The sequence below is a fragment of the Mesocricetus auratus genome, unplaced genomic scaffold (genome assembly GCF_017639785.1).
Source record: "Mesocricetus auratus isolate SY011 unplaced genomic scaffold, BCM_Maur_2.0 Super-Scaffold_100001, whole genome shotgun sequence".
Classification (NCBI taxonomy): Eukaryota; Metazoa; Chordata; class Mammalia; order Rodentia; family Cricetidae; genus Mesocricetus; species Mesocricetus auratus.
This window is the reverse complement of record NW_024429187.1, coordinates 3,692,117-3,717,818: the sequence shown is the minus strand read 5'-3', so window position 1 is coordinate 3,717,818 and position 25,702 is coordinate 3,692,117. Positions and strand designations below refer to the sequence as shown.

At 45.3% G+C, this 25,702-nt stretch overlaps 2 long non-coding RNA genes across 2 annotated transcripts; one reads left to right on the top strand and one right to left on the bottom strand.

Moving 5' to 3' along the window:
• Positions 1-267: 267 nt before the first annotated feature.
• LOC121139675 lies at positions 268-23,882 on the bottom strand. The gene is made up of 3 exons (XR_005876572.1): positions 23,749-23,882; positions 935-1,085; positions 268-701 (listed from the first exon to the last, which is right to left on the bottom strand). It is a non-coding gene; the product is annotated as an uncharacterized LOC121139675 (long non-coding RNA).
• A 38-nt stretch (positions 23,883-23,920) lies between these two features.
• Positions 23,921-25,214, top strand: LOC121139676. Its single transcript, XR_005876573.1, has 2 exons — positions 23,921-24,016; positions 25,013-25,214. It is a non-coding gene; the product is annotated as an uncharacterized LOC121139676 (long non-coding RNA).
• The last annotated feature ends 488 nt before the right edge of the window (positions 25,215-25,702 follow it).

The following is a 25,702-nucleotide window of genomic DNA, read 5'->3' as shown; positions in this document are numbered from 1 at the left end:
GGGCTACATAGTAAGTAGCAGGCTAACCAGCACTTCATAGTAAGACTGAATTTTAAAAAAAAAAGGAGGAGGAGGGGAGGAATGGAGGGAAGAAGGGAGGGAAGGACAGAAGGATGGAAGAGAACAAAAACAAGCAACAGCCATACCAAAAAAAAAAAAAGGAAAAGAAAGAAAAAAAGAAAATTTACCTTGAATAAATTGAAAGGTTAACTCATGTTACTATAAAATCCTTTAGTGTAGAAGTCTGCAACTGAATATGCAGTAGCATTTGAATTCTTGCATGTCATTTTAATGAAACCAAGGCAAAGGATGAGGAGACATGATTAATTAAAAAGATATTTCAGGTAGCATCTGTCTTTCCCTAAGCGACAAGAAAGGCTGAAGGGTAGTGCTTCAACAGACTTGAAATTTGAAGGTGGACTGAAGCTTCAAATTACTTGTCCATGTCAAGTTTGAGAGGAACTTTAGGGTCCCAACTCATATTTTTAAAAGACTCATGTATTTATTTTATTCACATGGGCGCTTTGTCTGCATGCGTATCCGTGCATCATGTTTGTGCCTGGTGCCCAGGGAGGCCAGGAGAGCTCTGAACTGGAGTTGGCTGGAAGCTGCCTGGGGGCTGGGAATCAAAGCTGGGTCTTCTGGAAGAGCAGCCTGTGCTCTTGGCTTCTGACTCATCTCTCCAGCCCCCAACTCAGGTTCTAAGAAAACAAAAAGATGGACTAGTAAGCTACCACATTTAGTTCACAATGTCCTGGCGTTAAGATTTATGTTTTTCATTTAATCTATTAGTAGCAGTAGTAGTAATAGTTGGTGGTGGTGTGCATGCGTGTGTGTGAGTGTGCACGAGAGAGAGAGAGAGAGAGAGAGAGAGAGAGAGAGAGAAGGAGAGAGAGAGGAGAGAGGAGGAGAGAGAAAGAGATGATGTGTGTACCTCCAGACGTGTGGGTACCAAAGGTACCAGTGAGGAAGGCGGAGATGGTCCTCAGGAGTCAGCTCCAGGGATCAAACACAGGTTGTCAAGCTTCATTGGAACCATTTTAGCCTGATGAGCCATTTCGCTGGCCCTGGATTTAGGTTTCTTACTGTTAGGACACAACAGAAAAAGGTGGTAAAATTACACCCTCTGTGTTGCTTTACTGTGTGTGCTGTGGAACTGAACTTTTTTTTTTTTTTTTTTTTTTTTTGTATCTCTTGAGAGCAGGGCCTAACACTGCCCTGGAACTCACCATGTCACCCTTGCTGACTTTAAACTCTTAGCCATCTTCCAGTCTCAACCTCCCAAGTGCTAGGTTCAGAGAATGAGCTAGAACCAGAGCATGGTCATGTTTTTACAGTCCATGTAAACAGTAAACGTCCAACGTAAAACGTCCTTCTTCACCTCACAATGGTGAGTTCACCATGAAGAGACAGCCGTTCTCAGTGTGATCAAATGTGCCTTAAAGCTAGTAAAATCCATGCCTCCCCCCTTTTAGAAATCCGTAGCATATGAATTCACTTTATAAATTACATCAGGGTATAGGTTTTGGACATTATTTACCGTTGCTACCCAGTTAAAAGCAATCTTCACTAGACTTCGAATGTATCTTCTTAGACAATCGCATGTAACAAAACTTCCTTTCCCTAGAGCTGCCTCCAGGGAGTCGGCTTGACTTTCCTGTAACGCCGATACCCCTTTCCTGTAACGCTGATGCCCCTTTCCTGTAACGCCGATGCCCCTTTCCTGCTCCGTCCTTCATCTGCTGCTTCTTTGGGCACAAAGAGCACCCATCTACTCAATGGCCCAGCTTTGAGGACAGTCGACAATAGCAGCAGACTTCAAATTACTCCATCAATAGACATTTAAAGAGCCACTGTGTAACAGTACTTCAGCGGAGGTGTCCTGGGGGAAAGGGAAATCGGTAACCCTTGGGAGGCGTATTCTCACTGTGTGCCCCACCTGCCAAGCCATCTTTACGTCCGGGCGCTCTCCAGGATGCTTCACTCCCCCAAATCCACCCTTGCAGAGCCACCAAATGGGCAGAATCCCGTCCCAAGCTCAAGTCCGTCAAGGACTTCCCTATCAGTTAAGATTTGCATTTGGCAGCTAGTAACAGAGCCCAGAAACAGTAGTGGCGTAAACCAGATAAAAGTTTATTTTTCTTTTCTGTAAAAGAATTCTGGAGATAAGAGATGCAGGGCTGGTAGGGCCTCGCCTATATAGCTCCTGTATCTCCTCCACAATGAGCCTTCTATCCTTACAGACAAAGACGCCTCCTCAGGTTGCTTCTGCCGCCTTCTCCATCTTGTGGACAGCAGCAGGAGACAGATGGGCCCAAGGCAAGCTTCTTTTGTGACCACCTCAGGGCTCACTATGGTCCAGCATACATTGTGAGCAGCCCCTAAGTAACCAAAAATGAAAAGTTTTTTCCCATTTATTATTTGCATATGTGTGTGGGTGCAGGCGTGCCAAGGCATGTGTGTGGAGGTCAGAGGGAAACCTACAAGACTCAGTTCCCCTTCTACCACGTAGGTCCTGAGAACTGAACCCCATCCATCTTGCTGAGCTATCTCATCTGCCCCAAAATATAATTGTGTGGCAACAACAGAGGGAGACATTTATCACTCATAAACTCCAGCAAACATCAACAGTGTAGCCCAGCATGGTACCCTAACCCTGCAATCCCAGACCCCTGCAAGCAGATGTAGAAAAAGAGTATGATTTCAAGCAGTCTACATAGAGAGTTCCAGGCCACCCTAAGCTACATAGCAAGACCCTGTCGCAAAACAACAATGAAGCTGGGAGAGTTGGCACCAACCTGTTAGCCTAGCACTTTAGAGGTGGAAGCAGGAGGATCAGGAGTTCAAGGTCATCCTTGGCTACATGAGTTTAAGGCCAGCCTGGACCATATGAGATCCTGTTCATAAACAAATAAATGGTATACAAACAGTATTGAAATATTGAAAACTGCAGGATGTAGTTTGAAACTCTTACAAGGACGCTTTGTTTTTATAAAACTGTATAATTATGGGCTGGTTATATAGGTGATCAGTACCAAATGTTTACCTAGTTTGTGTAAGGCCCAAAGTCTGATCCCCAGCATGGAGGGGAGGATAATAAAGTAAAATGTAAAATGTGGCTCACTATAGTATCTGAAATCCCTAGAATTAAATATTTCACCTGTTGGATTAAGAGATTGTACCTGCAGTAAAATGTACCATATTACACCAAGAAAGTAAGGACAGGTACAGTAAGAGGCAACTTTTGATACGTTCAAAGTTAAGGTAAACCCACAAAACTTTTACTTTGCAGTGTGTGTGTGTGTGTGTGTGTGTGTGTGTGTGTGTGTGTGTGTGTTGTCTTCCTCAGTCATGCCCACCTTACATTTGTATATATTTCTAAACTGCGCTCATGACTACTGTAATAGTAATGTGCATGATGTGTGTGAGCTCCACGGCACTCCTGTGAAACCCAAAGGAGATCTTCATGGAATTCTCCCCTTGCACATGTATGTGGGATTCTCCCCTTGCACATGTATGTGGGATTCTCCCCTTGCACATGTATGTGGGATTCTCCCCTTGCACATGTATGTGGGATTCTCCCCTTGCACATGTATGTGGGATTCTCCCCTTGCACATGTATGTGGGATTCTCCCCTTGCACATGTATGTGGGATTCTCCCCTTGCACATGTATGTGGGATTCTCCCCTTGCACATGTATGTGGGATTCTCTCCTTACACATGTATGTGGGATTCTCCCCTTGCACATGTATGTGGGATTCTCTCCTTGCACATGTATGTGGGTTCCCAGGACTGAACTCCAGCCAGCAAGCTTACTCAGCAAGCTTCTCTACCTACTGAGCCATCTTGCCAGCCCTCCATCTTAGTTTTTGAGACAGTCTCTCTGAACCTGGAGCCCACCGATTCTGTTAGGCTGGCAAGCCAGTAAATTCTAGAGATCTGCCTGTTTCTGCCTCCCTAGCAGGGGAATTTCAGGCGCATGCCAGGGAGCCCAGTTTTTCACTTGAGTGTTGGGAATCCAAATTCCAGCGTTTGTGCTTATGGGACAGCTGTTTTACTCACTGAGCCATTTCCCAGCCCTTTATTAGTTTTGAAACAGGATCTCATGACCCCGGCTGACCTTGACCCTCACCTCCTAAGTGTTGGGAGCAGCGGTGTATTAGCCATGCCCAGCTAATTTAGAGTAATTTAGAGGATGGAGAAAAATCGCTTAGGTTGGTGCAGATGCTGCCAGGCGGCTGATGCATGAACCCAGGTGCTTGTATGGGGCACACAGCCATGGGGGCTTCCCAGAAGGACGTGGGACAACCTCTGGAGAGGAAGTACAAGTTGAAGCTATCTGCACAGAGCATTGACATGAACTACTTGTCACAGGCAGTGCTGCTTCTGGGCTGGGGACACAGCTCAGCTGGCAGAGGGATTGCCAGTGTACATGGAGTCCTGGGCTTGATGCCCTGTGACATCTTTATGTATGGTGAAGCACACCTGTAATCTCAGCGTGCAGAGACAGGAGGATCCCATGGCTCACTGGCCGGCCCTTCTAGACAGTTGGAGAGTTCTGGGCTCAATGGGAGGCCATGGTTTAAAAAGTGTAGAGCAATGGTTCTCAACCTTCCTAAGCTATGACCCTTTAATACAGTTCCTCATGTTGTGGTGACCCCAATCATAAAATGATTTTTGTTGTTACTTCATAACTGTAGTGTTGCTACTGTCATGAGTCACAATGTAAATGTTTTTGGAGGTGGACGTTAGCCAGCCAGGTAGCGGTCCACAGGTTGAGAACCACTGGTATAGAGCAATAAAGGAAGACTCCTGCTAGCCACCTCTGACCCCCACAAAAGTACACACACACACACACACACACACACACACACACACACACACACACACACACAGGCCCTCTGCTCCTGGGTAGACAGTGTATCATATCCTACAGAAACAATGTAATAAAATACTGACATAACTATTATTTCATGTAGGACTTTTACTTAGCTCTTCATTTCACATGTATTAATTTTTTCCAGAAAAAAAAAAGATGCTTTTAAGCAGAGAGCCAGGCAGCCAGGCATGGTGGTGCACATCTTTAATCCCAGCTGTAAGGGTGCAGAGGCAAGTGGGTCTCTGTGAGTTCAAGTACAGCCTGGTCTACATAGCAAGTTTCAGGACAGTGAGAGCTACATAGTGAGATCCTGTCTCAAATAATAATAATAATAAAGATTATTCAGAGAGACACCAGTTAGGAGTGAGGGGTAGCATATGCCTATCGTCTTTAGAAGCAGGAGGATCAAGAGTTCCAGGCCAGCCTTATCTATATAAGATTTTTGTTTCAGGGAAAAAAATGTAATTGGGTCAAGTTCTCAGTCCAAGTACATAAGAGAAACTCATTGTTATCAAGGCTCCACCGAAGGTCCCAGTAGAGCCCCTTTTCTCCTGTAGATAACCAACCCATCACTCCTCCATTGTGCGCCCTGTTTCCCACGGTCCACGAGGCAGCCAGGGCCACCAGCAGGAAGTATGTGTGGCACCAATGGGCGCCAGCCCTGGCATTCAGCTCGGGATCCCGGAGATAAGCAGCCACTAACCTCCGGCTCACTTTGCATCAGCACCACTCTTTTGAATGAAGGTTGGTTTTATTTTGTCTTCTTTAGGAAGGGAGGCAGGGCTGTGGTGCGGGTGCGGGGTGAGGGGACAGGGACACGGGGAAACGGAGCCACGGACACAGGGCAGTGGGGGCAACGCAGTGGGGGGGAGGCAGGGCAGTGGCGGGGGTGGGGGTGGAGGGGTGGGGAGACAGGGACGTGGGGACATGGGACCACAAACACAGGACCGTGGAGGGGAGCAGAAAAGGGGAAGAAAGATAAGATGTGGGAGTTACTTCAGCGCAGAGCTGAGAGTTACTATTTTCAAGAAGTATGAGAGATGAGCCTTTTCACTTTTTTTCTTTCTCTCTTTTGGGAAAGATCTTGCGCTCACTGTGTAGCTGAGGCAAAGGTTAAGTATGTGCCCCACCACCACGATCAGCTCTTCTTTGGTACTTAGTTTGTTGTTGTTGTTGTTGTTGTTGTTTTGTTTTGGCGAGGGAGTCTTACTCTGTAGCCCAGGCTGGCTAATAACTCACTGTGTTGCCCAGGCTGGCCTCAAATCCATAGCAACCCTCCATATCAAAGAGGATGGAACTACAGGTGTGAGCTCCCATATCCAATGAGAACCACCTACCCCCAGAAATATTTAAAAAAAAGCAATGGGAGACTGAGTATGCAGCCCCATTAGTAGCGGGCTCGCCTAGCACGGTCTAAGACTGGAGTGGGGGTGCTCACCTGGAACCCTAACCCTTGGAGGCAGAGGCAGGGAGATGGGAAGTTCGGGGCCATCTTCAGCTACACAAGAATGGCCAGGGAGACTGGGTTGGGGGTTACGGATTACTTTCACAAGCTCCAAACAAACCTGAGTTGAAAGCCGGAGAAATAAACAGGACAGCGTCAATTTGCTAAATGAAAAACCCAAGGATGGGTAACACCCATGGTGGCCTTTGGCCTGGCCACGGACCAACTCTAGTACTATGCCACTTTAGCCAGCAGGGGGCTCTCTTTGCTAATCTTCAAGTTCCAAAATAACAAAACAACAACAAAAATCCTCGCGTAGCTGCTCCTCTTTATTGTGCCCCATCTGAAGACTCTTACAAAGTTAAAGAAATAAAGAAACAGCAGAAGGTGGGAGCAAACACCTTCAATCGCAGCGTTCCGGGAGGCTGAACCAAGAGGAGCAAAGTGCAAGGCTAGCCAGGGTAGCAAACGGTCTAAAGACGGATAACGCTAATAATTTTAAGGCGATATAAAATTAGGAGAAAAAATGGCCGCGGATGTGATGGCACGAGCCCACAATTCCAGCCTCTGAGAGACTGAGACAGGAGGATCAGGATTTCAAGGACAGCCTCTGCTTCATAGGTAATTTAGAACCAACCTGAGCTTCATTAGACCTTAACTCAGAAAACACAAGAAATAGTGGTTAAGAGCACTTGTAGCTCCTTCCAGGGACCTGGATTTGATTCCCAGCACCCATGTGGTAACTCACAACCGTCCATAACTCTGGTTCCAGGGTGTCCTGCACCCTTTTCTGACCTCCACATGCATGTGGTACACATAACATGCGTGTAGGCAAACACATACATAAATAAAAACAATGTAAAACAACACAGAAAAAACAAACAACAACGACAAAATGCTGAGAGCCTACAGGATGGCTCAATAGTTAGAGCGGCTTGCTGCCAAGCCTGACAACGTGAGTTCAAACCCTAGAGCTGGACAGGCTGGAAGAAAAGAACTGATTCCCAATGTTGTCCTCTGACCTTTACACATTTGCTCATAAGCACACTCGAGTGCGCGCATGCGCACACATACACATTAATTAACCAATTAAGTTTTTGTTTTGGTTTTGGTTTGGTTTTTGGCTTTTCATGACAGGGTTTCTCTGTGTAGCTTTGAAACCTATCCTGGAGCTCACTCTGTAGACCAGGCTGGCTTTGAACTCACAGAGATCCACCTGCCTCTGCCTCCCGAGTGCTGGGATTAAAGCATGGCCACCACTGCCTTCCTTAATTTTTTTAATGCTGAGTTCTTTTTTTTTTTTTCCCATGGGAAGGTGATTTGCTTACACAGTCAAAGAGAAAAACACCAATTGAACCTAAAATAGCACAAGCGGCCACTTATTATGACAATAAAAAAGGAACTCCAGCTAAAACCAGTAACCGGGTGGAGCAGTAGCCACTACGGGGTCCACCCCCTGAGGCCTCTGACTCAGCATACTGACTCTAGAAGGAGTCTATGTAACCCAAGCCGGCCTTTCTCTCTCCCTTCCACGCTGGTGCGGAACCTAGGGTTTATTATGCATGCTAAGCAAGCCCTCTACCACTGAACTGCCCTCCCAGCCTCTGGCCCTGCATGCCTAGCTCTCGCTGGGGTATCACTCTACAAAAACCTAAATCACATCACTGTGACTGCTGTGTGTTTGATGGTCCAAGCACGCCATCCTGTATCTGTTTCACTCCATGAAGCTATAGTTTTTCTTTTAATATTTTGTGAGTGTGTGTGTGTGTGTGTGTGTGTGTGTGTGTGTGTGTGCACGCTGAGCAACATATTGAGGAAAGATAAAGAAAGACGCTCAGCTGAGCTGGGTGTGGCGGCATATGCTCATTATCTTATGCTTGGGAGGTGAGGGAAGAAGGATCAGAAGTTCGAGGTCTGGGGCCTGGAGAGATGGCTCAATAATTAAGAACACAAAAATGCTCTTACAAAGGACCCAGCACCCACTCACATGAGACAGCTCCCACCACCTATAACTCTATCTCCAGGGGTTCTGACACAGTCTTTTGACCTCTGAGGGCCCAACATACACATGAGCAAATATACACATACACAGACATATTTTTTTGTTTGTTTTTCTAGACAGGGTTTCTCTGAGTAGCTCTCGCTGTCCTGGAACTCACTCTGTAGACCAGGCTGATCTTGAACTCATAAAGATCCACCTACTTCTGTCTCTCAGTGCTGGAATTAAAGGCATGCGCCACCACCTCCTGGCTAAAAAATAAAAATAGAGGTTTTGGACTGGAGAGATGGCTCAGTGGTTAAGATCCCTTGTTGCTATTACAGAGGACCCAGGTCCCAGCACCCACATGGTAGCTAACAACATAGGTAACTCCAGTTCCAAAGGATTCTGATACCCCTTTCAGGTCCCCAGGGACACGGCACACATGTGGTGTGCAGACATACATGTGGCCAAAACACTCACCCACATGAAAACATAAATAAATCTTTAAAGAAAAAGCTCAAGATGCTCATCTGCCGAGCAGTTCCAGACTCAGAGGACGACGGTCTCAGAAATAAGCTGGAGAGTGAGTGAGGAAGACACTCAGCCTCAACCTCTGGCTTCCATATGTGTGCACAAGTATACACACAAACAAATACGCACATAGTAATTAATATCACCGTTTCCTTCCAAACCATTTACTCCATTCGCTTCTTTATTGGGTATGGGTAGCACATGTTAATACGCACACGCGCCACAGCCGGGCATGCGGCAGGCAGAGGACAGCTTGCAGGACTCAGTGTTCTCTTTCTACATGTGGGTTCCAGGGAGCAAACTCTGCTTGTCGGGGTTGGCAGCAGCCTTTACCTGCTGAGCAATCTCCACGGCCCTGTTTTAGTTTCTTGAGACAAGGTCTCATGAAGCCCCCGTTGGTTTCAAACTCCTTGTGTAGCTCAGGCTGACTTTACCCCTGCCTCTCCTGTCCCATTTGGAGCAAGCTCAGGGCTTTTCTAGATTCTCTTTTCTTCGTTTTTCTATGTAACATCTGCAGATGAGTTAAGAGGGGTGTGCCGTGTGTTTGGTTTCCATGGCACATAAGGGAGGTATAACTGTCGTGCCGTTAACTCAGGGATGCCTTAACAAACCACAGGAAACCGAGCACCTTCCATCTTTTCACCACAGGGGATCTTACCAGGAACATTATCCCCAAACTCATATTCCTTGATCTTTGGCAGCCCGGAGATGCAGCCTGCGAGACTAGCTCCTGCCTCTGTGAGTTTCTCAGATTTCCATTAGCTGGCCAGTCTTTTTTTTTTTTTTTTTTTTTTTTTTTTTTTTGGTTTTTACGAGACAGGGTTTCTCTGTATTGTTTTGGAGGTTGTCTGTCCAGCCCGGCCTCGAACTCAGAGATCTGCCTGCCTCTGCCTCCCGAGTGCTGGGATTAAAGGCGTGCACCACCACCGCCCGGCAGCTGGCCAGTCTTTAGCTGCCACTCTGTACTTGGCTGACCTGAGCTAGGTCACAGAGTTTTGGGTGCACGAGGTCACTCACCCAATCTTTCCATTTGCAGATGAGAAAAGTCTAATTTGTGATTTCCTGCAGGGACATTAGACAAGATGACTTATAGGTTCCTTCCGGCTACAGTCCCGGGGTTCCAATTTCCTCATCCGCATCATGCATTCCACTGCCATAGATCAGGTTATTTTCCAAGAAAACTAAGTTCCTAATTTTGTGGCCACAAGCCACATATCCACAGGAGTCAAAGGAAAAACAATAGTGCCACCGTGTAGGATGAGCAATTAACGCATATGATCTTATTAGAAAAAGAAAATCACGTGACACTATAACTTGATGCCTTAAAAGAGCCAAACAAACACTGCCTCGTTTTGTAACCACTCTCAGGTCAGACTGTTATCGTCAACATGACTAGTGTATTGTGCTCACAGGCTCCAGTCTGCTGCACGAGAGGGACAGGAATGCAATTACTACAGAGGATTAGGTAAGACTTCCAAAGGCTAAATGCTATGAAGGGGCCTCAGAACTTCAGTTTTACGCTTTGACAGTTTGAGGCCCAAATGATGGTGTCTAACTGAGCAAAGATGTAGGAGCTAAAATCTAAAATCTTTCTCCAGGTCAAACTGTGTTAGCAATAAATAAATAAATTTTTTTAAAAAACAGGGACTTTAAAAGAAATCCATCCCCAAGGTCTAGGTATGATGGTACCCTCCTTTAATCCCAGAATTGGAGAGAAGAAGAGGAAGTTTGAAGTCAGCCTGATGTATATAGCAAATTCCAGGTCAACTAGCACTATGTAGTGAAAAGACCCTGTGTAGAAAAAAAAATCAGTTCCTAAGAGCAGACATGGTAATACCTACCTGTAATCCCAGAATTTGGGGGTTAAGGCAGGATGATCAGGAGTTCAAGGTCATCTTTGGCTATGTGGTGAGTTTGAGACTTTGTTTAATAGTTAATACTGTCAACTTCAGGGCCATTGAGAGAGCTCAGAGGGTAAAGGCACTGACCACTAAGCCTGACCTTCTGAGTTTGATCCCTGGTACTCACCTGGTGAAAAGAGAGAAATGACTCCTGAAAGTTGGCCTCTAATCTTCCTGTATGTGCACACACAGAGAAATAAATGTTTGAAAATTACATATGAAGTCAGGAGTAGTAGTGCACACCTTTAATCCCAATGCTCAGGGGGCAGAGAGAAATGGATTTCTGTGAGTGACAGGCCAGTTTAGTCTACATAGAAAGTTCCAGGCCAGCCAAGGCCATGTACAGAGAGACTTTGTTTCTATTTAAAAATAAATAAGTCAATAAGTACAATATGTATATACATATGTACACACATGTATATACACTGCCAATTAGACAAGTTGTAGAATCACTTTGTCTTAGTTTACTTCCTGTTGTTATGATAAAATATTGTAACTAAAGCAACTTGAAGGAGAAATGATTTTTGTTTAGCTCACAGTTCCAAGCTTTATAGAATATCATAAAAGGGAAGTCTCAAAGGCAAGAGACAGGCTGCTGGTCACACTCCATTCAGTCAGGAACAGACAGCAATGAATGCATGTGCACTGGTGCTGAGATCTGTTTCTTTACTCTTACACAGCCCAAGATCCTCCGCCAAGGGAACGGTGCCTTGTCATCCCACACCAATTAACATAGAAGATAATTACCCAGAGGCATGCCCAGAAGTCCATCTCTCAGGTTCTAGATTCTGTCAAGCTATTAAGAGGAACCATTACATACCTAAGAGTCTCTCTCTCTCTCTCTCTCTCTCTCTCTCTCTCTGGTTCTCACGGAGATTAAAATATTCCATCATGCAAGGAAGCTTTTTTTTTTTAAAGAAGGAATACAAACAACTCAAAAGAGCTTCAGGAAGTCCCTGAAACCAACAAGATTCACTGGGCCCCTCCCTGCCAGAATAGTAAGTAATAATTGCCTGAAGCAATAAAAGCTGAGACTCCCTCTCAGAACCACAAAGAAGGCTCTGAGAACAGACCAGCTGCCTGGAAGCAGCAGATGCCAGCTGGCCTGCCTGGAAGGGGTTTAGACAATGAGGCACCTGGAAGGACACTCTCCAACCTGATGAGCCTCCTGCAGCTGTGCAGTGTGCTCCAGGTTTCCAGCTTTGTGAGCTGTCACCAGTGCTGGGGTGAGATTTTGCTGATGCAGCTGTCTTTGAGTCATTTCTGCTCCTGTAAGTGACCCCCTTCATCTATATTCCTGGAAGTAACCCCAATAAAACTCTCCAAGTTGGACTTGGGGTGGTGTCTGTACATTGTTCTGTTGTGTGTTCTCCATCCGGGGTGAGTAGATGTGTGTGTTGCATCTCCCCAGGAAAAGTTTTGTCACACAACACCATCCTAAATGCGCCCCATGGAGGACCAGAGTCCCGAACAGAAGGAGGAAGTGCGCCGAACACCATCATTCATTACCTGCCCTGTTTCCTGACTACAGAAGCAATGTCACCCGCTGCATCATGTTCCTGCCAACTAGTATACTAACCCTCCCGCCGGGTATCATCCCCTGTGCTACAGGGACAGCCCTGTAAGAGCTGTGCCTTTGAGGAAGTCTGCAAGAGTTGGAAGTGTTTCAAGAACCAGGGGCCTGCGATGTGTCACCAAAGCAGGAAGCAATGAACGACAAGCCTGCACCTAAGAATCAGAGGGCTGCTTCCAGAGAGAGAGAGAGACACGGGTCACCTGAGCCTGTGAAAATGAAACACCTGGGAATCATGTCAAACAGAACTGATCCCGGGGAAGAGCAGATTAGCAACATCATGAAAATGGAAATAAGTAGAAGCTGGCGTAAAAGATTCGGTCACTCCAGATCAGAGACGTCCCCCAATTCCAGATGCAGAAAGAACACCAATGAAGAACAGCCCAGACATCGGCAGAGAAGCCTGGGATAAAGGCGGATGAAGACAAGAAGGCCTCCGAGGAGACGGGGCTGCCGAACCCAAATGATGGAGCCAAGAAGTCTACGTCTAGGGGCAAAGTCAGTGGGAAGAGAACGTGCTCCAGGTCTGGAGGACAGAGCGAGATTCCCCAGCCTCATGCAGCGAAGAGAAAACAAGTGAGAAAAAGCTCTGAAAGGAGTCTCAGAAATTCCAGTGCGGGGCGCCTGAGGTCCAGAAAAACTGGACAGTGAACCTCAGCCAAGAGTAACTTGAGACAAAAAAAAAAAAAAAAAAAAAATCCAAAGAAAGATGAAGACATTGAAACAACGTGAAATCGGGAGAAGTCACCGGGACAGTGGAACAGTGGAAATATGTAGCAAGACATTTAAGAAGGAAAAATTGGCTTAGTGATAAATACCAGTGTGATTTTTACCTGCAGTGTAAAGGGGAACTGTAAATTCTGCTGCCTGTGTTTAAGGGAGGAAGCTGTAAGCTTTCCTGGTTGCACTCTCTTCAAACTGCATTGGAGGGCACCATGGGGGTCTCTAGGGGTCTCAGAGCAAATCCAATTTAAAAGTTTCAGACTGGGCAGGCAGAGTGTGGCCCTCTGTCCGGCACAATAAAGCTCTGAAGTTAAAAAAAAAACTATGCCTTTGAAAGGGGAAATAGAACAACCACCTCTCAGCTCCCCCACTCCCCCCACCCCGCCAATCACCTGGGAGTGAGGCGCAGGAAACAAAATGAGCTCCAGAAGCTGGACAGCTGCTGGAGCAGGAGGGTCTGGGCAGAGCAGGCTCAGGCACAAGTCAGGGAAGGCTTTGGGAGCAGAGCGTGGTTGGTGCCTTGTAACTATAATCCAAACACTTAGGGCTGAGGCAGGAGAATCGCTACTACCTTCAAAGTCATCTTGAGCTACGTAGGAATCTAGGTCAGGTTGGACTACAGAGTCAGAGCTGAGGAGTTGGGGAGGAAGAGAGAACACAGGGAAAGAGGGAAGTACTAACGTCTTAGGTAGTCATCTTCCAGGTTCTCAGCCTTGCTAAAGCCGTGGCCCTTTAATACAGCCTGTCTTGTTGTGGTGACCCCCGACCATGAAATCATTTTCGTTGCTACTTCATAACTGTGATTTTACTCTATCATGAATCGTAATCTAAATAATCTCTGGAGATAGAGGTTTGCCAAAGGGGCGGAGACTCACAGGTTTAGAAGCCCAGTTCTAGGCAATTTTAAGCATGCATATGCACCCTAAGTTTCCCGCCAGAGTGTTTTCCATAAACATGGCTCTGACTGCTTTTTGTGCTCAGACAACAGAGCCAAATTCTAATAAATCAAAACTGCTAAGGGTGTGCTTCATGTTTTTGGTCCTCCCATTGCTGGAGATTAAATTCACACACCAGAGCCCCTCTCCCCACTGAGCATATACCCCAGTCCTAGAGGCGTGTTTAGTGTCTACACTACCATTCTGTACATACTGTAATCTTAAATCCAGCGGAGTCTTGGAGCTAGAAAACAGCCCCGTGGTGGAGTCTTCACTGCTCTCCAGGGCGTCCAGTACTTTCTTCCTAGCACCCCTGACAAGGGGCTCACAACCACCTGTAACCCAGCTGCAGAGTTACAGACACTCTCTTTTGTCCTCTACAGGCACCCATACACATGTGGCATACACTCTCACACAGACACATACACATGATGTTTTTAAAAAGTAAAGAAGACAGGGTCTTGTGATGACGCTTAGGCTAACCTCAAACACTTGGCAATCCCCCGTCTCTGTTTCCTAATTGGGAGGACTACAAGTGAGAAGCGCCATACCCAGGATAAAACGTTTTGCTCAGTGACTTTTTCGTCTCAAAAGAAATCTAATATGTAACAGTACAAGAGCATTCTAGAAAATACATCTGCTTATTTCCAAAAAGGGAAATTTGTAAAAAAAAAAAAAAGCAAAACAAAGAATATACATTCTAAACCAACAGTATATAAGAATGTGTATGCTATGTGTATATAAGCCTATATATTCGTGTATTTGTGTGTATGTGCATATATGTATATGTGTGCTGTGTGTTTATGTATATCCATGTATGTATATGTATGTGTGTGTAGTATGTGTGTTATGTGTCTGTATGTGTGGTGTTATGTATGTGGCGTGCATGTGTGTGTTGTATATATGTGTGTGGATATATGTATAAGTATGTATGTGGTGTGTATGTGTGTGTACATATATGTATATGTGTGTGGTATGTGTACATGTGTGAGTGGTATATGTATATGTGTGGGGGTTGAAGGGATTTAACATTTTCCTAAGTTTTGCTATCACCTATAATAGTATAATAGTCTTCTCCACTGATGTGACATTTCACATGTCATGAAATAAATGACAGATGACACTTTAGCTGAGTGTTGTGGCCTGAACCTGGGCAAATGCTTGAGAAAAAAAAAGCTACTTGCAACTTTAAGAACAGACTACAGTGTGAGGGCAAGTAACTCAGGTTCCTGGTAGGGAACGGCACTAGAAGCAGGGTGGCAGACCTGTGAGAGGCAGCTGAGGGACTGCAGGCCACCCGGGGCATCTACAGTAGAGTAGTGATGCCACTAGGACAAGGCTTAGCTCTTCTGAAGCCAGGGATCCTGTCCCGACTCTGACTCTGAATTATTCACAGATCCCACAGCCCAGTCTCCTTGCTTCCTTGGTCACCAGTGAAGCTGGAGAAGTCACTGAGCCTTGGAGAGAAGAAACAGCGAAACTCAAGAATAGCCATGCTCGCTTTGGGGTGCTGCTGTTTCTGACTCAACTTACTTAAACTTTATGGTGTGTGTGTGTGTGTGTGTACAGTCTTTTGTTAGTGGGGGGGGTTGGCTTGGTTGAGATTTCTCTGTTTTTTGTTGGTGTTGTTTTGGGGGTGGTTTTAATTTTCTGTTGGTGATTGTAGAGTAAGACATGGCCGTGTGGATACTGGCCTCCAACTCAATGTTGCGGAAACTGGCCTGTAACTGAACCCCTGCCTTCACCTCTGGGGTTCTGGGATTCCTAGCAGGCACTACCACACACAGCAATGGTCTTTCTGTTCCTTTGTTTGTCTGAGCGAGGATATCACTGTGTAGCAAAAAGTTGTCTCAAATCCATCGTCCTTCTGCTCCAATCTCTCGGTGTTGGGATTACAGGCAGGAATGACTGTTACCAGCTAATAAATTACCACTTTGATATAAGGATCCCAATCCTTTCTACTTCAATATTGTCTTTGTATGTGGGTGAATTACTGAGTTACTCATTACTACAAATAAACCTATGCTAGATCATTTCAGAAATCACTAGGGATAAGCTTAAATCCAACAAATGCCATATTTTTAAAGTTGTGTTAATCTCAGAAAAAAAACATAAAATTTGCCATTTTAGCCATTTTGTATATTGATTCTGTTTACTGAATGTCAATTTTAAACATTTGTTTTTCAGCCAGGCATGATGGAAGCTAAGGCAAGAGGATCACCTTGATTTCAGAGTGCACTACAGAGCCTCAAGGCTCTTTCTCAACACAAATAGAGAAACAGAGCTAACCTAATAAAAAAGCTAGATGTGGTGGCCTACACTGCGATCCAAACACTCTGGAGGCTAAGACAAGGGAACCATGGTTCAAGGCCAGCATAGTGAATTCTAGGCCAGCAAAGGTTACATAGCAAGACCCACCAGCATTGAAACAAAGCAACAACCAACAATAAAGTGGAATAATAACAGCAAAATTTTGTTTTTCTTAAGGATAATAAAGGCAATTATAAAAACTATAAAATAGACATGGGCAAGGTGGCCCACATCTCTAACCCAGCATTCAGAAGATAGAAGCAGAAGTGTCACCGTGAGTTTGGGGGCATCGGGGACCCTGTCTCAAAACCAAAAGGAGAAAGAGAGGGAGGGAATGAAGGAGAGAGAGAGACAGAGAGATGGAGAGGGAGAGAATATGAAAATGAATCCTGGGCATAGAGACATAGGCCCATAATCCAAGTACTTGGAGACAGACACATGAAGGATCAGTAATTCAAGGCCTGTCTACCCTACATGAGACCATCCTTTAAAAAAAGGAAGGAAGAAAGGAAGAAAGAGAGAAAGAGAGACAAAAGATGTACAACATTAGCAGAGTTCTGACTATGGGTACTGTAAGAAAATAATTTTTAAAAAGACAAAAGAAGATCAGGGGAGTGCCATTGTTTATATTATTTATAAATACCTAACTGTTAGTATTTCTCTATCCCAGGTGCTGCGCTAAGTACTGCACACATATTCATTAGTCCGTTGTCTGGAGACAGTGAGATAAGGTCTCACACAGACAAGCTGGCCCAAAACTGGACACACAGCCAAGGATGCCCTCACACTCCTGATCCTACATCCCCACCTCCCCAGGGCCAGGACTACAGACATTTTCCACTGCACAGCCTCAAAATGGTTGCTTGAAGTTAGGTGGTAGAGGCAATCCTCAGCTACGTAGTGGGCTTGAGGTCAGCCTGAGCTACTTGAGACTCAATTACAAAACAAAACAAAACAACCCCCCCCCAAAGTTAAGTAACTGGGACTCAAACCCAAGCAGTCAGAGCTTGAAATCAAACCACTGTTCCAGTTATCTGAGTACTGTGACGGTGCAAAATTCTTTTTTAGATAGAACATGAACAAACTTTAATTTTCTAATACAATTTGTGGATTTGCTTTTCTAATGTTTAATTTATTTTTAGTTATGTCTGCATGTGTGTCTCAATGTGCACGGGTGAACACGGGTATCTGAGGAGGCTAAAAGGGCCTAGAGCTGTCTGACACGGGTGTGAGGATCTCAACTCTTGCCCTCTTGCAAGAGCAGCAAGTGCTCTTAACCACTGAGCCATCTCCCCATCCTTGCCTCTGTGGGTTTTATTTTTTGAGTGTGTCATTAAAGACACGTAACTTGAATTTAACCATTTAAAATTATTTTTACGCGCGCAGGTCATTGGCGTTAAGTACATTTACATTATTGAGACTGGAGAGACGTTTCAGCAGTTAAGAGCATTTGCAGCTCTTACAGAGGACCCAAGTTCTGTTCCCAGCTCCTACACGGGGGCTTACAAACTTCAGTAAGTTCAATTCCAGGAGAACTAATGAGGTCTTCTCACCTGAGGGTACCAGGAATGTACTTAGTGAACATACATGCAAGAGGGCAAAATAGGCCGGTCATTGGTGGTGCACGCCTTTAATCCCAGCACTCGGGAGGCAGAAGCAGGCAGATCTCTGAGTTGAGGCCAGCCTGGTCTACAAAAGCTAGTTCTAGGACAGCCTCCAAAGCCACAGAGAAACCCTGTCTCGGAAAAAAAAAAAAAAGAAGGCAAAACAGTTATCCACCTGCCGATCTATAAAAATTTTTTTCTCATTCACATTACTGTGCAATCACCATAATCTTATTTTTTAACTTTGCTCAAGGGTGCATTCTACACTTAAAAATTAATTTTATGTCATCAAATTTCTTGTGATTTTATTTTATGAATTTTATGTTTTTCTGTCATACTTAGAAATATCTCCCCCATTCTGATATTTAATTTTTAAAGTTTTCCCTGGGGGCTTGGCTGATGGCTCAGTTTGAAAAGTGCCTGTAAAAACGGGCAAGAAGACTTTCGTTGGATCCCCAGGAGCCATGCAAAAGCAAGGTCCAAGCTGGGCAGATCCCTGGAAGGCAATGACCAGCCAGCCTATCCACACTGCTGAGTTTCAGATTCAGTATGAGAGCTTGTCTGAAAAAAAAAAAGGTGGAAAATGATGAATGAAAGACGCCTGACCTCAACCTCTGGCCTACACACACACAGAGACACACAGACACAGAGACACATACACAGACACACACACACACACACACAAGTACATATGCCACACACGGCACAACACACAATTTTTAAAAATTCTCTCAGGTTTTCTTGTGTATATTTATGATGTTATATTTTTCTACTCCATTCTTTTCTTTCAATTCTAAATAATTGTGTGTGTGTGTGTGTGTGTGTGTGTGTGTGTGGTGTATAGAGGGAAAGAGACAGACAGAGAGAGAGAGAGAGAAAGAGAGAGAGAGAGAGAGGTTGAAGACACGACACGTGTGGAAGACAGAAGACAAGTGTGTAAATTTGGTTCTCTCCTTCCACCTGTACAGGGGTTTCAGAATTGAACTCAGGTTACCAGCTTTTGCTCAGTAAATCTCTTTACCTACTCGGCTAATTTGCCGGCCCCTCTACTACATTCTTTCTTATTCTTCAAGAATTTATCCCAGTGAAAAATGTGAGGTAAGGATCCCATTTTATTATCATTACTTCTGCTGGGCTTCAGATCCAGAAGCTTGTGCGTGGATGATTCTTCCATCGTTACTGCCTGGCCCTTTCTTTTCTTCCTATTTTCCTTTTCTCTTTCTTTTTTCTTTTATTTTCAAAACAGAGTCTCATGTGGCTTGGACTGGGCTCAAACTCACTGCAAAGCTGAGGATGACCTTGAACTCCTGACCCTCCTGGTTCTGCCTCAAATGTGCTAGAACCACAGGTGTGTGCCACACACATCTGGCCTCTCCTGTTATTTCTTTAAAGGCAACAATAATTAAAATCAGAAAATTTAAATCCATATAGGACAAAGGAAGCTGGGAAATTTCTGGCAGGGGGGTAAGAAAACAGAGCAAAAGGATTGCTCTCACCAGAAATGAAACCATAGTCTGCATTTATATAAATAATGTGGCTCTGGGTACATCAGAGACTGGAGGAAAACAATAAAACAAATAAGGATAGAGCAAGGGAGGAAGAAACAATGAGAGAGGGGGGATGGGATATGACTCAGGGGTAGGGCACTTGCCCAGCATGCCCAAGGCTCGGGGTTGGGTCCCTAGCTCCGGAGGATCATGGAGAGGATACAAGATAGTCAAAGTTTATCGTGAGGTGAGGATTATCATCTTAATCATGGTCAGTATTCCTGTCAAAGAATACAGTTCCCTTTTCCATCAGTCTGGGTCGCCCGTCAGAGACCCCCCCACCCTAGAATGAGAATTCCACATCTTCCCACCACATCTAGTCCCTTAGGCAGTAAGTAGCAAATGTGACATTCAGTTCCCTTAATTATTCCTAATATGCTGGACTTCCCTGTCTCTCCTCACACAACAGGAGAGCTACGGTGATCGAGTCTGGTTCCATCAGATACACAGTCATGTGTTGCTGATCACAGGGACACCTGACCAACGTGTTGTGACCGTGTGTGCACCACGGAGCTGACTACAGAGCCTAGCACATCTAGACTTCAGGACAGAGGCTGCAGCTCCTAGCCTTCAATCTGAACAGCTTGCCCTAAATTGAATGGTTTAAGTGATTGTAACAATAATATTTGTGTATCCAAACATGTAAGCCCAGAAAAGTAAAAATATTGCAGAATAGCTTACACGGTATATGAATCAGTGAGTAAAAATACTACAGAAGAGATACGAGATGGAAGCTTTTGTGTCAGCCCTGAGAGTCAGACAGGAACACCAAGTGTAAGGCCATGTCGACTACATAGTAGTTTGAGGGTCACTCTGCTGTCTCAAAATAAACAAACACAAATACAAAATGCTGTAGCTGTATAGGACTCTGACCAGGACCAGAACATGCCTGTCTGAGAGTTGCCCTGGGGTACTCAGTGTGGAATAGGCAATGAATGAGACCACTGACACACATTATTGCACACTCGATACATATTGGACTAAATGGCATTCATTTTAAACAGTTCCTTTCTTAAATAATAAATTAACTTCTACGATGTACTGGCTTTTTTATAACATTAAATTTTTTATACTTTTCCCTTTTTTTTCCCTCCAACTATGTGACCCAGGCTGCCCTCAGATTCATTGTGAAGCCAAGAATGACTTTGAGCCTCACCTCGAAAGTGCTAGGTTTACCGGCATGTGCTACTATGCCTGCTTTAAAAAAAAAAAAAAAAAAAAAAAAAAAGAAAGAAAGAAAGAAAAAGAAAAAGAAAAAACAAAACAAAAAAACCCAAAACCTTTTCAAACTCTAGCAGTAAGATCTCGCTTAGAACACATTGTATAGATATTTAAAAATATTTTCTTTATGTGCTTAATCTGTGAGGTCATTTTTGTTTGTTGTCTGGGGGTTGTTTTGTTTCATTTTGGGATAGTCTCTACAGACCAGGCTGGCTTCAAAACTTGCTTTGTAGCTGAGGATGACCTTGAATGTCTGCTCCTCCTGCCTCTGCCTCCTGAGTGCCGGGATTACAGGCATGCATCAGGTTTATGTGGCACTGGGGATCACAGTTAGAGCCTGCTCATGCTAGATAAGCACTCTACCTATATCACCAGCCCTTCTGTTTTAATTTTCTTACTTTAAAAAAACATTTGGGACTGGGGAGATGGCTCAGTGGTTAAGAGCACTGACTGCTCTTCCAGAGGACCCAGGTTCAATTCCCAGTAACCACATGGCTGCTCACAACTGTCTGTAATTCCAGTTCCAGGGGGACCTGACGCCCATGGCAAAACACCAATACACATAAAACAAAAAAACAAAAAACCCAAACAAAACAAAAAACCACTTTAAAAACATTTTTTTGCTATTGTTCAAAGCCAAGTTCCAAACACAGGCATTAGTCTACAAAGGATCAAGTTCAGCATTATTTGAACCAGGTGTGGTGGTGTACATCTGTAATACAAGTGTGTGGGAGGCTGAGGAAGGGAGATTGCTTCAAGCTGTAGGTCAGCTACTCGCTAAGTTCAAGGCCAGCCTAAGATCCACTGAATTTTAGTATGCCTGCCTACCATACACAAGGCTCTGGCTTCTATCCAGGCACTAAAAAATGTAATGACAACTAAAAAATAATGACATCTTTTGCCTCCACCTTTCATCTGGTCTTCCAGGAAGATGGTTAGGGGTAGTGACATGCCTAGAACAGTTGTCTCTAATGATGACAATAATGCATTCTGAAGGACTAACTTGAGACTCTTTTACAGTTAACTTTATACACATATCTAAGTAGGAATACACCCTAGGATGATAGCAGAAAGCATACAATAGAAAGTTCACTATGATAAGTGCACAAGCCAGAAACAGTCATTTATTATTTTCAGATACTGGACATAATTGTATGGCAGTATATTTGGCTGCACACTTGGCTTGTTTATACCAGTAGCACCACAAATGTGAATAAGGCACAGTGCTATGATATTAGAACAGTTACGACATTAACATGCAGTACTTTTTCTACTCCATTCCTGTCCTCCGGGACCTCTGTCGGCAGCGACATATCCCAATAATTTGGCTCAAACCTAATACTGTTTAAAGATTAAATGGTAGGTGTTCATTCACTAGTAGAATCTTTTGTGTGTATACATGTGTCCTGTGTGCATGCATCCATGCATGTCCACATGGAGGTCAGAGATCATCACTGGCATCTTTTATTGCCTGTCCTCTCAATGAACCTGGAGCTCACTATGTTAGCTGGCATGGATGTCACTGTGATCCAAGAATCTACTTTTCTCTGTCCACTCACCAGCTCTGGGATTAAAAATGTGCACTGTCAATGCCGGCTCTTAAAACAGGTTCTGGAAATCCAAATTCAGGTACTCATACTCTTGGAGCAAGCATTTAACCCACCAAGTTCAGCAGGGAGGGCATTGCTTGGTAGATTCCTGCTTAGCTGTTCCAGAGCCTGAGTTTAAGGCCTCCCTTTAACCAAAAAGTTAGGGTAGGTGCAGTTGCACAAGCCTGTGGACCCACCTAGACAGTAGATTAAAGTCAGAGATTTATTGAGCCCAGGAGTTCAAAGCCAGCAAGACTTCATCTAGGAGGTGGAGGTAAAGAGCAAGAGACTTTTTAAAATTATTTTTTATTTTTGGCCTGAACCTCATAGAGATCCACCTGCCTCATGAGCACTAGGATTAAAGGTATGTGTCACCATGCCTCGTGGAGTATAATTGATGACCGTTTTTGTTTGGGAGTCACTGTGCAGCCCAGGCTGACCTCAAAGTCTCTGTGTGAGCAAGGCTGGCCTTCAACTCCCCATCCTCCGGCCTCCCCCTACCAAGTGCTCAGATTACAGGTGTGCTCCACCATGCCAAGCTCAAACTTCAGAACCACTTTACACAGTCATTTGCTATCTGAATTTTATCTAGAAAACCCCACTAGGAGAACATCCAGAGTTTGATTCGCACTCAAGATAGAGAACTGTTTCCTGAGACCAGATGGTCCTTACACTGTAAAGTTCCTCCTTATGTTGACACATTTTCCCTTTTGGATGGCCCACTCTAATTAGGTGGGTCCTTTAGCAGAAGTGACCAGTGCACCTCTGGCAGAGTCAGTGAATACAGCCTAGAGAAAACCTCAGGCAGGTTGGTTTATGATGGGGGTCACAGAACTTAGTGGACTGGGAGAATTAAGGGGTTTGTCTGGCCAGTACAGAATGGGTAGCTAAAAACTTAAAACAAGGTACACTGGTTTAGGATCTGTGGAGAGACCAGGGCTAGGCATCTGGCTAAAACAGCCTTAAGAAGTCATCGGGAAATTTTTTTAAAGGAGGAAAAGCAAAGCAAAGAAGGTATGTGTATGCTGACTTCATTCATTGAAAGACTGATGTGGGATACCTTTTAATTATTATAAACGTTTAAAAGCTTCACTGCAAAGAGAAACATAGCTGGATGCTGATTTTAAAAGGTCATCACTTGTATTAGACCTGTGCTACCAAACAAATCGTCCTAAATTTTAACACACTCTTGCCAATGAGTTTTCAGACCCAGAAATCAAAGGGATTTTTTTATCCCCTATCTCATTCTTGCTCAAAAACACAAAATAAGAGTTTGTTGGTGTTTGTTTTTTGTTTTTTCTTTAAAGTAAAAAAAAGAAAGAAAGAAAAGAAAGAAGAAAATGACACCGACTGCCTTTATCATGATGAACTTTGACATTCTATTGCCTGGAAAAAACACCCTCTTTGCTCCATATATAGTCTATAGACACACCTTGTATTTGGCTTATTTCCTTGATGGGGAAATATTCATTTCCAGGATACCTACCCACTCCCACCCTCTCCAATCTACCTTTCCAAGGCAGGGGAAGGTGCATCCTCGTCGGGCTCCCGCCTGTGCCTTCCTAGTACCTCTGGCCAGCAGCGTGTGAGCCCGCGCTCCCTGGACATCCATGAATGCTTGATGTTACATCTCTACCCCAGCCGAAGCTTCCCGCCTGCACTCTGTCAACGGCACTTGCGGGGGGGGGGGGTAACTTTTGGAACAGAAAGCTCCACCCATCCTGCTCCTTACTGCCTTCAACCAAACCAGCTAAAGCACCCCACCTCAGGCTGCCCGGGTAAGTCTCATCACATGATCTCGGTACTGTAATTTTTTTTTAACAAGAAAACAAGTAACCAAAAAAAAAAATTCAAACTGCACGCGCGGGCCAATGGGGAATCAGGGGAAGGTGGGCGGGGGAAGCGCGTTGGGCTGGGCGGGGACCCGCGGACCTGGGGACCGAAGGATTCGTAAAACGCATCGAGCGCACGGTTTAGGGTTTTTTTTTTTTTTCTTCCAAAACTAAATTAAGAGCGAGGCTCCGCCTGCAGCTGCAGCCTCTCAGATCCACCTTAAATCTTCAGTGGACTCGGTGCAGGGATCAGTGGGCGCAGCCAATGCCAATCAAGTTTACAACCACCAGCTCCGGACCCGGAGTTGGGGGGGGTGGGGGAAGGGGGCGGTGGACGGGGACGGGGGGGAGGGGGAGAGAGAGAGAGGGAGAGAGAGGGAGAGAGAGGGAGAGAGAGAGAGAGAGAGGAGAGAGAGGGAGAGAGAGAGAGAGAGAGAGAGAGAGAGAGAGAGAGAGAGAGAGAGAGAGAGAGAGAGAGAGAGAGAGAGAGAGAGAGAGAGAGAGAGAGAGAGAGAGAGAGAGAGAGAGAGAGAGAGAGAGAGAGAAACTTCTCCCTGCACACATGACACACGCGTACTGACAAATACACGTACGCACGCTCATGCACACGCACACAAAGGGAAGGAGGGGGGAGAGACCGGCGCTCCGCGGCCAGGGAACATATCTTGCAAACGCTTCTATCGAAGCTCACTGGCCACGGCCTGGACGCTCCGGGACTCGGGAAGCGCGGCCAGACCTGAGCGCCATGATGGTGGCTGCGGTTCGCAGCCCGTGTCCTGGAGGGGGAGCTGCAAATGATGCAATCCCCCGGCCGGCGCCCGAACCGCGCTCCCTTCTCCCGGCCTTTCTCTTAACGTTCTTTTTAGAGGCGCGTCGAGGTTTCGCGCCCAAAACATGGATAAGGATTTAATTTTATTTTTGTTAACATTTTCTATTTTCTAGTTCCTGTCTCTGCTCAGAGTACCCACGCATGACAAGTCTGGGACTTGGATGGAGGCCTGAGGGACTTGAGACTTGAGTTTACGTGGAAATAAATGCACTTTCGGTTCTCCCAGATCCGTCTGTGGAAGACCCCACCCTTTCCCAAGCCCACGCGAGTGGAATCAGGGAGGCGACCCAATACATTTCTAAGTAGGCTCCTGGACCTCTTTCTCCCGCAGCGTTGTTTGAAAGATTTTTTTTTTTGCCTTATTTTTTTAGCCAGGAAGGAGGGGGTGGCAGGCATAGGGTGTGGCTCAGGTGAAAGATGGCAAATGAGAAGGAATCCGTACTTTGAAAAACAGATCAGGGATCCTAAATGAACTTCTAAACAAAACACCTTTTAGTCCAAAGCGCTAGAATAGCAACCGGTGTCTTCTGGCGAGGATGGTGCAATGGCGAAGGCAGAGTTCCCTGGCGCCTAGGAAAGGTCGTTCGGTGCGGCCAGGGCGGTGGGCACACACAGTGGCCTGAAACGCCGACTACCTGCTCCGTCCCACTGAAGAATGTCCACGGCCCCCCACTCTAACCCATCACGCCCCCCATCCACATTTCCCCCAGTTCCTCCCTGTCTGGGTCTGCGGTTCTGGACAGCCAAAGATTCAGTGGTGGGGGGCACTTTGCAAGGCGGGGGCGATCCCCGAAAGTGGCAGT